We start from the raw sequence: 16,217 nt of genomic DNA, 5'->3' as shown, positions 1-16,217 counted from the left end.
AGCAACATTGAAAAGTAGATCTTAGTTGCTACTTAAAGAGATTCCAATGCACTCTTTATTGTGTTTCTAAGGCCTCAGACTTTATCTTGCCTTTTGTGCATGTGGACTCACCACAAAGCACAAGGAACAGAAAAAAAAAACAAAAAAAAACCAACAAACAAAGAACAAAAAACAAAAAACAAAAAACAACTTTTTATAGGGTGTGATTTTCCAGCCCCTGAATCAAACACACAAACCAAAAACCTCCATTAGTTACATCCCCTAATACTTATTTTCCTCAATAATCAATTTAGGCTTTAAAAAAAAAAAAAAAAAGCAGCTGATGTTTGCAAAACAAACACCTCCTGCATGCCCAGTAAGCCTGCCTGAACAGAGAAGAGGGAATGGTTGGGATCCTGATCCAGCCTTACTCTGAGTGCTTTTGTGTATCTTGTTGAGACTAAAAAAATGGGGAAGTGCACCACAGTTTGGAGGGGATGCAGTGGTTTGTCTTTAACCCGGTGGCTTTAATATACAGAGTGTGGAGCTAATGGTGACTTTCTTCTATATCTAGATCAGGATGACTGGAGGCTGTACCTCTCCTCAAGTTTGAAATGAATTGCTCAGTTTTAGCCTCATGAACTAAAGTACTTCGGAGAAAATTGCTTCAGGAGGAAGAGATAAGTACTTGTAAGACTGAAATGTTTTTTTGTTTATAAAGCTGTAAATGAAAATATTTTCAGGAATAAGCCAGCAAGAGAGTTTTCAGGAGGAAAAAGGATGAGAAATCTAGAAGGCTATTGTACAGTGTTATCCTTCAGAAAGCATAATGAAGTGGAGGTTACACTTGTGAACCATGTGTAAGAATGTGAGGCCTGAGATGACAAGGTAATCGTGCTCTTTTGAGCTTACCAGAAGTGTATCCTGTGAGAGCTGCAGCTGGATTGCATGCCTTGTTATGAAATACAGTTGCATTTGTATAGGATACACTTTTCCACTACGTGGAAAAGCAACTGATCTGAAAGATGTTTACTTCAGAGTGGAAATGTTCCCAAAGAAGGAATCAAGCTCTCTTCCTAGAAAGATTAAGTGCAGCATATCTTGTTGTTTCCTTATGTTGACATTCTTCATACTTGTGAACACTAAATTTTATCATCTCACTCCCATCATTTTTGTGCAGTGTCCAAAAGCAAGTGTCATGCAGATCCATCTTGTATTTAAAGCACTGCTCAGGCAAGTGGTGGAGACACCATCCCAGAGGAGTTTGAAAAACATGGCAATGAGGGACATATCTTAGTGGGCATGGTGGTGTTGGGTTGGTTGTTGGACTTGATCTTAGAGGTCTTCTCCAACCTTAATGTTTCTGTGCCTCTATTCTATGACACTTCCATTTAAAATTCATACCCAGTTTGGGAGTAAGGCATATTGAACTTTGGAATCTCTAATCACAAGCTTTAGCAGCTGCTACTGTAAAGACTTACATGTGCCTCCAGTTTTTTTCATATAGATATCAACTCAGAGGTACCGAAATACCTGCATGACACAGGCGTAAAGTAGACATGTAGCATTTTATTTGGTATTAATGAGTCAACTGGAACATCTAATTCCTGGAATCATTGAGTGCTTCTTAGCATTACTATACATGAAAGAGTAGAAGCCCTAAAAACCCACGTTTAATAATACTGCTTTGCAAGGCAAAAAAGTGTACCTATGCCTGCCAATTAAACTGTATCGTGGGTGGAATAATTAATTTGGAAGCTAGACAAGGAACACACTGCAGATGTTTTTAGGATTTAGGCTGACTGTAGAGTACATGGTTTAGGACTACATCAATTTTCCTGCCTTACATCTTTGAACATGGCATAGATGCAGCTGCTTACCTCTCCAGATCCTCCCATAACTGTGCAGTTTGTGGTGTGTCTTTACCTTCTAAATGTGAGTGGAATGTGTTAACAAGCAGCAATTTTCTGCTTTTTTAGAGAAAAATCTTACCCCTAAATTCCAACTCAGAATACATAAATTTAAGCTTCTCCTGAAGAGAATGCTGAAATTCTTTATAAAGCAAAGCTGAAGGGACATGGTTTTCTGTATGTTTAAAAACTTTGCTTAGGGTTTTGCTGAGTCACACCCAAAATGAGAAAAAAGTTGGCACAATGATTAGTGTGATGCAGCACTGATGACATAAGGAAATTCAATGTTTGAGATAGTATGTGTAGATATATAAACATACTGGTAGATGAGCTGATTAAATTGACTTTTTAGAAGAAAGGAAAATCCCAAATGGGGAAAAACATAGGTTCCAAATCCCAGCTGTAATAAGCAAAATCCTTTTAAGTGGTATCTGAAGGAGAGTCCCAATTGCTTGTACAGAAGATATCATCTGGGTGTTGATATGGGCTCTTGAACACAGGCAGCTCCTGCTGGGATGATGAGGTGGTGGATGGGTCTGGTTCCCATGTTACATGAGGAAAGGTCCTACGGAGATAGAGAGTTCTATGAGTGAGAGGCAACTCTGCATACTGAAAGGGCTGCAGGAGTGGGGAGCAGAGACTTGTCTGCTGTCTACGTGCAAGAGCATGATCAAGGAAAAATGGGCAAACTGATCAAGCCTGGCAAACTGTGTTCTCCCGTTATATGTACCGCAGGCATCATTACATGAGCGATACCTGAGTGAAAAGCGGACATGCCTGAAGCCTCTTTGTTATTTATGCCCAGCTTATTTGGGCCTTTTAAAAATAGTCACCTGCGTTACCTCAAGAGATAAGAATTATCACAGCCTGCCCATGTACGTAATTCCTCCAAAAAGGGGTGGTTCTCCAAATGCACTGTTTCGTATTGCAGAGTTGCAAGGTCTGACCTTTAAACCTGTATCAGTCTTTTGTTTTCTGCAACAACAATTGTATTCTGTCAGTCAGTCAACACAGAACTGGAGGCATTTGGTCAGTGTGCTGGAACACTATTTTTAGTAGACGCAAACAGAAACCAGACTGGCTCTTGATCGGTCCTTTGGGAAGAAGGAGGTAAGGATGAAGAGAGAGGAAGAGGCTTCTCTTCTTGAAGATTTTTCCTGTTAGTCACAGCGCTGAGAGAAAACAAACTCCATATGGAACAGATCATGTTAGGCCTTTAAAACACATTTTCAGAGGCCGTACATTTTCTTAAAGGGACTTGGAATACCATGTGGTTTGGGGTTTTTGTTCTTGTATTTCCCATATGGAGATGTGTGTGCATTTTCGTTTGTTTTAATTTGGCCCAAGTTTAAATGCACCATCCAGTAGTTTGTTTTGTCATTGTCCTTGAAAAGTCTGTTCATGAAGGAAAATGCTCCCTTCTTCCCCCAGTGTGGAAAGGTTCCAAATATGTCTCTCCCAGCTTTTTCATTGGAGAAGGGGTTTCTGTCTTTTTGTTTTGTTTTGCTTTCTCTCATTTGTGTGCAAACAAAGGCCAAATTTTTGTCCCTAGCACAAGGCCAGAGTGGTGCGCTGGGACAAGGATATCCCCATCGGATGCTGGACATTGCCATGGAGCAGTGATGCAGTGCATGAGGCTGTGGTCTCTGGCCTGGCTTAGTGAAGGTGCCAGTTGTCCAGCCCTGCTCACTGTCTCCATGTTTGCCCTAAGGAGCAGTTCTGTGAAGTGTTTTTCCAGAACGTTCTGTGGATTCTGGGCTCCCACATTCTGCCAGGATAGGGCTGGGATGGTGTATAAGGAAGGTGAGGAAGAATGGGGCTCACTCCTTGCTCATAACCATGCTCTAATTGCGTGATATGAATGAATATTACCCCTGAGAAGAGCTCTCATTAAGATCCCTTAGGGCTTCTTCCTTCAGTTGATACACTGATTTATTCCCACTTACTTAATGCAAGCCTTTGTTTTGAAATGTGGCCAAAACGAATTTATAAATGTGTTGTTCTTTTAAAATTCTGCACTGAAACGTATACCATGTGGCTGGTGGGAAGGAGCTTTGAGCTTTTAAACTAATGACACAGGAACAATCCTTGCCAGAGCTTTTTTCTTTTATTTTCTGAAGGATTCTAATGAGAACAGGTAAGATGAGGGCAAATACCAAAACTTCCTCGTTTACTGAGTTACTGTTGTGCTTACTTGTTTTGACATCTGCAAATTCTGAGCTATTCCAGCCTCCCAAACTGCTTCCTATTCTACGTGCTCTATGTCAATGTGTGTGTATGGGAAGACACCATATTACAGAACAAAAGTGAAAGAGCTTCACTGAATGCAAAGCGCAGGATAAGGATTTATGGGAAACCATGTGTTTGGTCAAGGGTGAAAGGAATGAAGACAGCTATCTATCAAAAATTCATGGTGAATTTAAGCTACTTCTTTCTGAGTGTGCATCTTACACAATGGTAAGAAGAAATCATTTAAAAGTAATCTCAAATTCATCTTTCCAAGAAGATAGCCAGACAGGTGGCCAGGAGGCAGATGTGATCCCTAAAAACTCCCTGAACTTTCTGTTTGCGGTCAGAATGTCAGCACCCACCCTCCCCTTTCACCTTTGGGCCGTTTAAACTCTTTTGCAGGAGAGCTGACCCTTTAACACCGATACAGAGCGTGAGAAAGGCAGACGGAAAACCCACGGTGCGGCCTCGGCGGTGCCCCCTGAGCGCGGGGAAAGGGTTGAAAAGGAGGCTGAGAGCGGAGCGCTCGCTCCACACGTGAAAACAGTAGCAGATTTTTTTTTTATTATTATTATTATTATTTTCCCCTCCTTTCTTCCCGGGGCTGTAATTTGACTGCTGGCTTTGGCTCGGCTCCAGGGATTAGTCCGAGCGGTTAAATCTTTCTTCCCCTTCCCCCCTTCCCCAACCTCCGGGGGAGGAGGAAAAGGGGAGCGGAGTCAGCTGCGGGCCGGGCCGGGCCGGGCCTCCCCTGGGAGGGGCCGAGGCAGCGGCTCGGCTCCGTGAGCTGCATGGAGGAGGGGAGTTTCTCTGAGTCCCCTGCCCGGACGGGAGGAGGAGGAAGTCTGGAGATTAAACCGCTGCTCGGAGCCGGAGAGCACGGAGAGAGACGGGCGGCGACTACGGAGCGCTGCGAGGGAGGGAGTCTGAGGAGAAGCCCCCCCGCGGTGAGCGCGTCTGCGCCTGGAACGCAACCGGGAGGAGAAGCGGGTCTGCCGGTAAGTGCGGATCTTCGTGCCGGGGGAGGGGATGGCCCCGGGGGGCTCGGCCCGGAGCGGGGCTCGGCGGTCGCTGAGGCCCCCGAGCCCCCCGGGAGCTACCGCCGGCCCGGGAGCGGCCGCTTTGCCCGCAGCCTTTGTGCGAGCCCCGCGCCTCGTTGCGGCGGGGCAGCTCTGTGCGCGCTGCTGCGAGGGGCGGCTGCCGGGATCCCGGGGTCTGGGCGAGAGAAGGGGATATTTTGTGCACGGCTGTACTGTGCTTCTCTGACGTCTGAAGGCTTTTTCGGGTCTTTTTTTGGGAGACGGGGGTTGATGTACAATGAAACTGTGCGATGTTTCTGGGTTTACACGAACATTTTGCAAAAGTCCGTTCCAAAAAACTTGGATGCTTTGGAGCGATGTTGATTGGATTGTGGTAATTGTGGCATGGAGAGGCTTAAAATATGATTGGTCTCATCTTTAAGTAATAGGAAAGTTTGTTCTTGGGTGGAAAGAAAGAGGCTGGCAAAGCAGAGTGTCCTGGTGTCCACTGGAACCACTTGTGTATTGCCCTATCTCCCATCCTCACCTTTCTCTGCTTCTGCTGATTTTGTGCCGTGGTTCTTGTCTCTCTTGCTGAATGAGAGGCCCTTCAGACCATTGCTGAGTTAACGATAACAAACCTGGGGCGCTCATTTCATTCTCTTCAAGCCACAGTGCTCTGAGCAGGAGGGAAAAAGTCTTGAAACAAGCTTGGAAGCCAGCTGAATGTATAGCTAACCCAGTCCTCTTCGGTTAGCTTTTGTTCTCCTTTAATTATTAATTGAGATACAGCATCAGCTGTGGCCTTGGTTTTTTCTTTTTCATGTTGTTTGCTTATAATTTAGGCATTCCTAATGCTGCCTAGAGAACCCGATGACTTGTAGGTGTTTTGGAAGCTATGTAATAAGAGCCTGCTAATAGTCTTCCTTTGCTACTGTTTCATTCTTGGAGGGAGCAATCTTTGCTGCTGGAGAGTTGTGGTTCAAATTTCCACATGCGTTTGTTGCCTGTGCCTCTAGCTAAATTTATGAAGGAATCCTTTTAGCTCATACAAAGCTAAATCTGGCAGTAGCAACTCCTGGCTATGTAATTCACTGCAGTTGGCAAGGCACAATATATAACTTCCCTGAGATTTATTTAAAACTTTTTTTTTTTCCCCCCGTGTGTGGCATGCAGTTATCCTAATTCTGTGCGTTCTTCAGCAGCACGTATGGGGGTGCTTTGAGATGGAAACATAAGAGTTATGCTAAGGTTAGAAAATGTATTAATAGAGTGCTTGTCTTGAAAATATGAGAGGGCAGCTCAATATCAGCTTCTTAATGAATATTGGTATTGTTCTCTGGCTCGTGCAGATGCCTCGCTATTCAGCTTTGACTCCCTTCTTCTCTATGTTATAAAGCTGACAAACTGGAACGATGCGAAATTCTCTGATAACATGGTTCAGTTTTGACTCTGTGTGTTCAGTGGAATGCAGGCTTCTTCCCACAGAACTACAGAGCCCTGTGTAAACAGTATCGACCTGTGGCAGTGTGACTGAGTGCATTCATGCAAAGGCAGGCTACGGTTCTCACACTAGGTGCTAATGCATCATTTTTCATGCTGTTTTGCCTAACCATCTTCAAAATAGCATAGGAAGAAAATATAGGAGCCTATTCAAACTAATTTGTAAGTGGTAGTCTTGATAACATCTTGCAAAGACAGTCTTGACCTGATTTTTTAAGTCTAACTGCATTCAGCAGTGCAGGGTGATGTGTTTAACAATGTTAACAATGAACAACTTCAGAAATCTTTATATAGTGAACTTTGTTTGCTGGGAGCTCTCATTTTCAGGACATCTGTGAATGTGTTTTCCTTCTTCCTTGGGCAGGATGTGAGAATGCAAGCTAACAATCCAGAGGCATAATCTGAGTCTGAAGGAGTTGATTGTGGAGCCTTGGTATGAACTGTGCTTAGTAGGAAAGTTTTGTAACCAATGAGGAGGTTGAGTTCTTCATACCCTTTCAGCATATATTTAGTCATTATTTATTTTATTTTTAATGTTTTATTGTGTTAAAGGTAGCAGTGTGCCAAACGCTCCTTGAATAGCTGGCTTGTATTTATTTTCCTCATAGTCAGTTGCCACTCCAGGGCTTACTTGGCAGTGCCAAATCTCTCCTCTGCCAAGCCAGGGCCACAGCTCTTGGCTGTCCCCATGGGGCTGCTGGTTGGCAGTTGGAGATGAAGCTTGTCGTGGCCCATTCATGTACCTCATATCCATAAGCTCAGATACTCTGGGTCAGGAAATAATTGAAATATCCAATTTGGTGATGGAGCCATTTAGATGGTTCTCAGTTCTCAGATAGACATCTCAGATAGTTCTCAGATTAGACATCTATAAAACCATAGCAGTTCTAAATTAGCACAAAGGAGTTCATCTGATGAGCATTCCCTTTTGTATTCAGCCATGTGCTGAGAAGGGTGATTGTTGCTGTAAACAAGCGCTTTGTATTAGTTATGGCTTTAGTCCACTGCCTTCAATTTCTTAGGGGCCAAATTCAGTGCACAGATATGTAACTAGGAATGATATAGAATATATAGAATATAGTGTATTTAAAAAATAGATATGCGTAGTGTCTACTGAAGACGTTTCAAGTAGTTGTGATTATGTGTGGCAGTCATCTCAGAGTGAAATGTAATTGCTGCTCATAAGTGTGAAAAAGAGATCTTGCCACAACTTACTGGAAACAGTGTTTCCATTTTATAGTGTTAGGAGGGTAAAAACAAACAAACAAAAACAACCCAGAGAATTACTGCAGCCCTCAGCAAAGTCTGGAGTGGTAGAAGAACTTGCAGAGGTGTTGTTGAATGCTCAGCTTTGAGAACCTGCATTGCTGTGGTTATACAGAGAGCTTTAGTCTGTAGACTGCCAGTAAGGGGAAACAAAGTGGAGAAAAGCATTATTCTTGTAAACTGAGAATGCAGAGAATGAGCATCTAGCTTCTGGTTTTCTTACCTCTTTTTAAGATGCTCTTTTCAAATTACTTCCAATAGATGTTCATTTACCTGTTGATTAGGATTCTCATTCTGGGAAACTCACTGAAAACTTTGTCACCAGTCCCAAACAGCATCTTTCCCTCCCTAAACCAAAATCATGGCTCATACTTTTGTTGTAACTGAAATGTACAGGGCCCTCTCTTTGAAAGAACTGAGATTCCTTTGAGAATTTGGGACTCCAATACTTAGGGTTTTCAGAAGAACATCACAGGTTGGAATGAGTGGATAGAACTATAGACTTGAAGGGAAAGGTGGAAGCGGAGCAAGGAAGAGAAGTCTGTCTTGCTCATATTAGCAAGGTATATATATATTGCATAACAAGCAATGATGATTGGAAGTGTGTGGTTAAGAGTACAAGAGTTGAATGTGAACAGATTAAATATTAATTCAATAATTATTTAGTCTTTGAGTTCAAGAAATATGTAGATGTGACGCTGAGGAAGGTGGTTAGTGGGCATGATGATGATGGGCTGCCTGTTGGAAAAGACCGCTAAGATCATCAGTCCAACTTTTATGATTCTGTGATTTCATCATAGGCTGAAGGAACTGGGCTTTTTCAGCCTGGAAAAGAAAAGGCTGAGAGGAGACCTCATTGCAGCCTTCTGGTATTTAAAAGGAGACTGTAAACATGAAACAAAGAAAGAAACTTTTTACACAGGTAGATAGTGATAGGACAAGAGGAAATGGTTTTAAACTATAGGAAGGGAGATTTAGATTAGATGTTAGGGGGAATTTGGGAATTTTTTTACTGAGAGGGTGGTGAGGTTTTGGAACAGACCGCCCTGAGCTTGCTTAAGGCCAGGTTGGATGAGGCTCTGAGCAATCTGATCTAGTACTTTATCTAGCAGCTGGCAACCTTGCCTGTGGCAGGGGGTTTGGGACTTGGTGATCCTTGAGGTCCTTTTCAACCCAAGCCATTCCAAGGCACTATGATAAATTAAAGTTTCTAGAAAGGCTATTTGTGTTAATCCCAATTCCAAAAGAGTGTGTGTGACAAAGTATCTCACAGTATTAAAAGTTTCTCAAGTCTTTTTAATGCTACAATTGTTTCTGGATGTGGCTGTTGGATCAAATAGGTCAGCGGAGTCTGATTTTAGCAAGTCAAGTTTGAATGAGCTTGGCCTAAAATTGATTCAACTGAAAATTTGATTGCAGGTGCAGGAAAAGAGGAACCTAGTCAGGAAGCACTGGGAAAGGAAACTGAAGGAAAGGCTGCAGATAGTTATTGAGAAGACCTGAGAGAAGTAGCTGCCCAGGTAGTTACAGGTTGCTTTCAACCACTGTTGGCTGCTACCTTCCGAGGGACCTGAGTTTTGGAGTGATTACTGCCCATGCTCTCACTGATCATAATGCAGAGCCTTGCTCTGAGAATGCAGAGCAAGATTCCAGTTTAAAAATCTATCTAGAGCACAAACGCAATGCCCATGACTTCAAATCTTTCTTTCTTTCCTCCACAGCATGAACTCCAATAGGTCTGCTCCCTCATCCTCTGTAGGACCATGGGTAGTTGTGCTAGTGGAAGTTGCACATAGATTTAATAGGTGTACTGGATAGGTATATCTTGGACTAGCAGCTGTTTCCCATGAAAACTTGTGGTGTCTAAACTGTATTAATTATCTTTAAATTATCTAAGTCTTGCTTGTCTGTTCTGTCATTGAATTTCAGGCTACAGGTGGTGCCAAGCCTCTTCCTGTAAGCATGCGTTCTGTAGAAACTTGTAAGTGAGCCCTACCCAGATGTTTAAAATCTAGCTTAATGAATGTTAACATTGAGATATTTGAGCATTCTTATCCATTCAGACATTTTCAGCATCATGCCTCAGGCATTAGTATGGTGCAGCTAGTAGATACATCCTCTCACTGGAAGCATTGAGCAGAATTAAAAAGGGTGTCATGGGAACAGTTGTTGAATCACCTGCCTGCTTGCTTACTCAGAGCTGTTGTAGATAAAACCTTGATATCCAGGTCAAGAAAAAGAAGGTTGTTTAGATTGCCCTAAGGAATGTTGTCACGGACAGTGTAACAACCTGCTTCCTTCCACCGTCACAGCTGACAACTTTTCAGTAATGTCATCTGGGTGTGGGCTTCAAGGTCAGCTTCTGCCTTTAATCAGCACATCTTAACAGTCTGTACCTCCTAGATTTTGTACGTAACTTGTAGCGTTCATTCTTTCACCCATGCTTCTGCTTATGTTAGGTGGTTATCTATATACGCAGGCATGTAGTCTTTGTTAACCTATAAACTCTTTTCTTACAGTATTTAACCCATCCACTACCCTACTTCTCCCATATAATTAGCCACAGTGTCTGCTTTTTACCTACCAGTATCAACTCTAGAGTAACATCATGCTTTGGGTTCTTTAACACTAACACAAAGGAAGATTCACAGTTCATTCTTTTCAAATAAAGAAATAAAGTAGTGATTATGCAAGTTTATCTTCTTTATCTCTTCAGTACACACAAAGTTTTCTACTTACTATTTAAGCTGCAACCAAGCTTACATCAACAGAAACATCATTTCAGCTTGCAAGCAAATTTGGTGCTGCTGTGATTTACGTGCTTCCTCTCAAGTGGATGTGAAGCTTTGTCACTGTTTACCTCATGGTTCCTTTTCATTGTCCTGATAACATATCTTGTGTGTGGCTCAGAGTGCTGTCATGCCTTAGTACCTGAATGATGTCATTGTGGACTTCTTCCACTGCAGAAGCGCTCATTTCTCTGAAAAATGAGCAGACCTAGCATATTTGATTGGTAGGAAAAGGTGTATTTGATGATGAGTCATGATTGCACTTGCGGAAATAACTTGCCCTTATATGCTAACAGTGTAGGGTGTTTGTAATTTTTCCTTTCAGATGGTCTCTGGTAATTTTCAGTCTCCTTCATGTTGTGTGGAACTGAAGCCACGAAACTCTGATGTGATCTACTTTGGCCCTTTTGTGTTCCTGCTGCCTGAGAAGGCTGCTGTCTATCCTGCAGGAAGGCAGGCTAACTTGCCACAGTCCTCACTGAATTAGCCTTTTACAATCCTTGCCTTATCAGGTCAGTTATGTTGTGGAGTCTGCTTACCTATTGTAGTAGGATGGTATCTTCTCTTCTATATCCTTCTCTTCCAAACTTCAAACTCTCTTATCCTTGTGAGTTTTTCCCAGATTTCTGGGAAAAAGCCATTAAATACTGAATGTCTACCTGCAGCATCAAGTATCAGACACAATGTAGGCTTTTCAGTAAGCTATCATAGAATTTTATGAATAGTAATTGAGTGAGAGATTGTAATTTCTGAGGGCATCAATAGCCATTTACTCTCCAAGGTTTTTTCTGAACCGTGTCTTATTATATGTTCCCAACGCTAAAGATGCCTGTATGCTAGGAAAGTCAGATGCAGGCAGAATTTTCTGTTGAGGGGATTTTCTGCACACTTTCCTTGTATGAATCACATTCTTATTTTATAGGGATTGCCAGCAGAAGAAACTGAATGAAAATGTAAAAAACAAACAAGCAAACAAACAAACAAAAAAAAAACAAACAAACCAAACCAAAACAAAAAAGAACCCAAACAGCTGAACAAACCCCTCGCCCTAAAAGAGACAACCTGAAACAAAAACACAACCAGCTGGTGAAACTCCAGTGATTCTTCCCAGTGATCTCCATTATTGCAGTTCGCACTTCATCACATCATCTGCAGTGTCACTCTATTCCAGTAGCATGTGTGGTCTGCTATGCTTCCTTGATCCTGATTATACAGGACCACAGTGTCCCCTGAGTTCTTCACTTTCATGGCTAAGTTACCCATGAAGAGTTCTTGTGCTGCTTTGGGCACAATGAAAATCTAGAAAATCCCACTCAGTTTGAAGAGTTTCTCTAAAATTGTGCAGCAAAGTGACCTGCCAACAAAGCACTCTTGCTGCCAAAGGCCCCTGGTGGATTAGGTTCTTGCAGCTCCCATGTCCCTCTAAAGCCATTTGTTCATCTGAAGCACTGTACAGGCACTGTCATTCCCACAAGGTCAAAGCAAAGCAGGGCAGGTACTTTTCTTCTACCTTTTGCTGGTTAAAATTTGACATGATAGGACACATATGCACTGTTGGGATATGGAGAAGGAATTTCTTCTGTGAGACATTGCATGATGTTTGGATAAGGTTGGAGCTGCATCTGCTTTGCAAGGAAGAATTCTGGAAAACCAAATCACAGATATCTGGTTTGCTGTCTTCGTAACAAAAGCTGGTTGCTAACCTTTGTCACTTGAAGAGCTGTTGCTTTGAGGCCTATTTCATCCCTCGGGAACAGCTCTTCCGTATAGAAGCATCTGCCTGTGATGTATGCACGTCGTACAGCTATTCAAGATTCCAGAGGGGTATGGATGCCAGGGTCAGCTGCATGCTTTTTTGTTGCCTCTGTCTTTTGGTGGTAACATGTCTACCCAATATACAGTTCTTTTCATTCCTTTTGTTCTTCTTTAAACTGATGGCTGTGCTGCATGAAGAGCCCTTTTTTTAAAATGGAGGATTGATGATGTCTGTTTTCAGATAATTGCAGAAACATGTTCTGGGTTTGCTTGTCTTACTTGTTAGTTACACACCTTGAGTCATATCAGCAATATCTGACAGGTGGGTCAGAGTCACCTGTGTATGTCTATACCTACCGAACACAGACTTCTTTCCTAAGACCATTTGAGGTCTTACAAGAAATGGTCTGGAGAAATTCTAGCAAAGATTAACTCTTAGCATGTTGACATTCTCTATTCTTAGGAAAACTGAAGTGAAGAATGTCTTTAAGACTTCCAAGAGAAAAGCAGTAAACTCCCTGTCCTGTTAGTGGGAAATATTTTTATTACCTTTTGTACAGAGTATGCCCAGAAAAGAGAAATTTTCATAGTATCATAGAATGGGTTGGGTTGCAAGGGACCTCAAGGATCATCAAGCTCCAACTTTCCTGTCTCAGACAGGGCTGCCATCTAATCTAATACTAGATCTAATTATCTAATGCTAGACCATGCTGCCCAGGGCTCCCTCCTACCTGGCCTTGAACACCTCCAGGGATGGGACATCCACAACCTCTCTGGGCAGCCTGTTCCAGCACCTCACCACTCTCATAGTAAAGAACTTCCCCCTGGAAGACATCCAACCTAAATCTTCCCTCCCTCAACTTAAAACCATTTCCCCTTGTCCTGCCATTATCAACCATTGTAAAGAACTGACTTCTCTCCTGTTTACATGCTCCTATTACATACTGAAATGCTTTAATGAGGTCATCCTACAGCCTTCTCTTCTCCAGGCTGAACAAGCCCAGCTCCCTCAGCCTGTCTTTGTAGGGGAGGTTCTTCAGCCCTCAGATCATCTTTGTGGCCCTCCTCTGGACCCTCTCCAACAGCTCTCTGTCTTTCTTGTATTGGAGGCCCCAAACCTGAACATGGTACTCCAGTTGGGGACTCCAGGAGGACAGAATAGAGAGGGACAATTACCTTCCTGTCCCTGCTGGCCACCCCTCTTCTGATGGAACCCAGCCAATTTTAAAGAATGCAAACTTTTTTTTTCTTCAGATAATATGGAAATAATAGGATAAACAACAATACATTGGATAATCAAGTTTTTCAAGTGAACAAGCATGCTTTTCTTGTGAGAGTGCTTCTTGTGTAAAAGTGTGCAATATTCTTACACCAGTGCGTAAGAATCGTTATACTTACATTCAACTTAATTGTTCAAAAATTCACAGGATGAAAAATTTATTTTTCTTTAAGAATTTTGTCATATACTAAGATTAAACAAAGATCTGTATTATTATTATTTTTTTTTTTAAATAAAGAAAACTGATATAAAATTTCTCCATAGCATCCTAAATCTTGAGCTTCTGTTGGTTCTTATGTGACTATAGAACCCTGCTGGATGTTATTGATCCAAAGTCTTTGGAAGGCTGTTGGGTATTCTGTAGTTTAGAGAATAGCTCCTTCCTATGGGTCAATGTTTTTATTTGGGAACTAAGAAGCTGTTGTGGATTAAACTTATCAAACCAGAGTGCTTCTAAAAATATTTAAGTTTCTTTCAGTTTTGCCTGTTTTTCTGATCCGTGTGTGTAATTAAATGATCGTGGTTATTCCTATTTCTTATGTGTTGGCAGTCTGCTTTTTTGTAGGCTTAAAGAAACTACTTTCTCTAGCAATTGAAATGAAATCTTTTGCCTCTGGAGGATTGGGAATAAGGGAGCTTGCATAAACTAAATGGAAAGTAGGCTGGTAATTACAGCTCATGCTGTATTTTGATTTCACTTAATTTACAGTCTGAGGTGCAGCAAGTTAGCTGGGCATTTGAATGTTACAACTGTTGCAGTCTAATCACAGGAATGTAACAAGACTACTCAAGTATTTTATTTTTCAGATTCATAGAAGTGTTCTAGAGGTTATTCTATGTATTCACTTGCAAATGGAGAAAAACTAAATGCTGTAAATAAAACAGTAATTACAATTGTCACTAAGAAGGGTAAAAAATACACTATTTAAACTTTTGAAGTTGCTTTGTAGTGTTTTATTGTGGTAAACTTAGCAATTGGATGGGGGAAACGTGTGTTGATATTTCTTTCTATCTTTCCTTCAGTCTATTTTTTTTAATTAAAAAAGCATTTTTTTTCAGATGGAGTTGTGTTTTTGTATTTAAAAAAAAAAAAGAATTAAAAAAGAACAGCATGCTACATTAGCAAGACTGAATTGATTGTATTACTGTTTAAGTTGAAAGTAGACCAATATTTTTTGAATGGATTTTTTAAACATAAAATCTTGCCTGTTTATGGTTTGGTTCACTAGACCAAATTAACTTGGACACTCGGCTGAGATTCTATTTATTCTGGCATAGGAACAGGCATTGGGCAGAACTCCTTGGTCCCAAAAACCTGGTAATGGTGAGAGGCCTCCGTTCCCAGCCAGCTGAATGCCTGAGGTATTTTGCCATACAGGAAATCAATTGCAGATGAATGCGAACTGTTTCCACTCCAAATACATAAACATGCCTTATGGCAATATAAAGAGAAGGAAAAAAATATACTATTTTTTTTTAAATCCAGCCTTGCATTCAATAGCTACCTGAAAGTTCAGAGGAAGAACATTGGTATTCTGTTTCTGTGGGTTCTTCCCTGTCACATCTGGCTGAGTCTGTAGCACAGAAATAGCGATGGAGGAAAAGAGAAGCAAATTAACCTTGAAGTGCTCCAGAAGATGCAAACATCAACCAGTGGTTTAGAGAAATGAAAATAATAAAAAAAAGATCTGTGTCCAGTTTCTAGTTGTTGTTTCAAGTGATACTGTGAAGCTGGGAAGGATTATAAGTTTAACTAAGGAAATGAGTTCTTTCCCTTATAAAATCAAGAAACCTGCACTTTTGAAGGCTTTAAGACAGGTTAATAACTTCTTCTAGAAAGAACTACATCACAATTCTATCAAAATAGTTGCTTTTTATTAAGTAAATATTTTCTATTAAGTAAATAGATGAAATGGTATTTATTTTTGATCCTTTGAAAGTAGCTAGATCAGATGCAGGTAGGAGACAGATCTTAAAAAATAACTAGTGGATCTGATTTGCCTAACAGATACCTGTGTGTCCTTACATTGCTCAGCAGGGAAGTGGGGGATCATTTGGACAGAGGTTTCCAGGCATTAAAGATAATTAGGTTTAAAATCTGTGCTAACAATTTCTAGAAGCAGTGAGTGCCCTGAAGCTGTCAGTGGTTAGAGCTTGGGAATTGGAGAGCACTTTCCTACTCTGCTGCAGACTTAGAGTGTAACCTTAGATAAACCGTTTCATCTAGATTTTAATGACACGTAGGTGGGGAGGTACTCGCAGGGGTGCTAATGGGATTTTCAGAATCACATTAGTGTCTAATTCCTATTGAAAATCTAATACCTTTAGTCTGTCTGAACCAGATTCAGCACATGCTATGTTTTTGTTTCGGATAGTGTTAAAGGCAAAATGCAAAGGCAATACTGGGGCTGTGGCTTTGAGTGTGTAGAATCCGGTGACTATGTCTTCCCCAGAGGATTAGATTTGTGCTCCATTATATCTTTTCTCT

At 41.4% G+C, this 16,217-nt stretch overlaps 1 protein-coding gene across 1 annotated transcript in view; it reads left to right on the top strand.

Annotated features, from left to right (window-relative positions):
• The first annotated feature begins 4,920 nt into the window (after positions 1–4,920).
• The window catches only part of PLEKHG1 (pleckstrin homology and RhoGEF domain containing G1), a 124,175-nt gene continuing 112,878 nt past the window's right edge, over positions 4,921–16,217 (top strand). Inside the window, exon 1 of the mRNA XM_042878784.1 lies at positions 4,921–5,116. The gene's annotated coding sequence lies outside the window, so the exon portion shown is untranslated. The remainder of the gene's footprint in view (positions 5,117–16,217) is intronic.

This window comes from Lagopus leucura, unplaced genomic scaffold (assembly GCF_019238085.1).
Source record: "Lagopus leucura isolate 7727_CA_CO unplaced genomic scaffold, USGS_WTPT01 Super-Scaffold_73, whole genome shotgun sequence".
Taxonomy (NCBI): domain Eukaryota; kingdom Metazoa; phylum Chordata; class Aves; order Galliformes; family Phasianidae; genus Lagopus; species Lagopus leucura.
The sequence above is the reverse complement of the archived record's forward strand: the minus strand, read 5'-3'. Positions and strand labels throughout refer to the sequence as shown.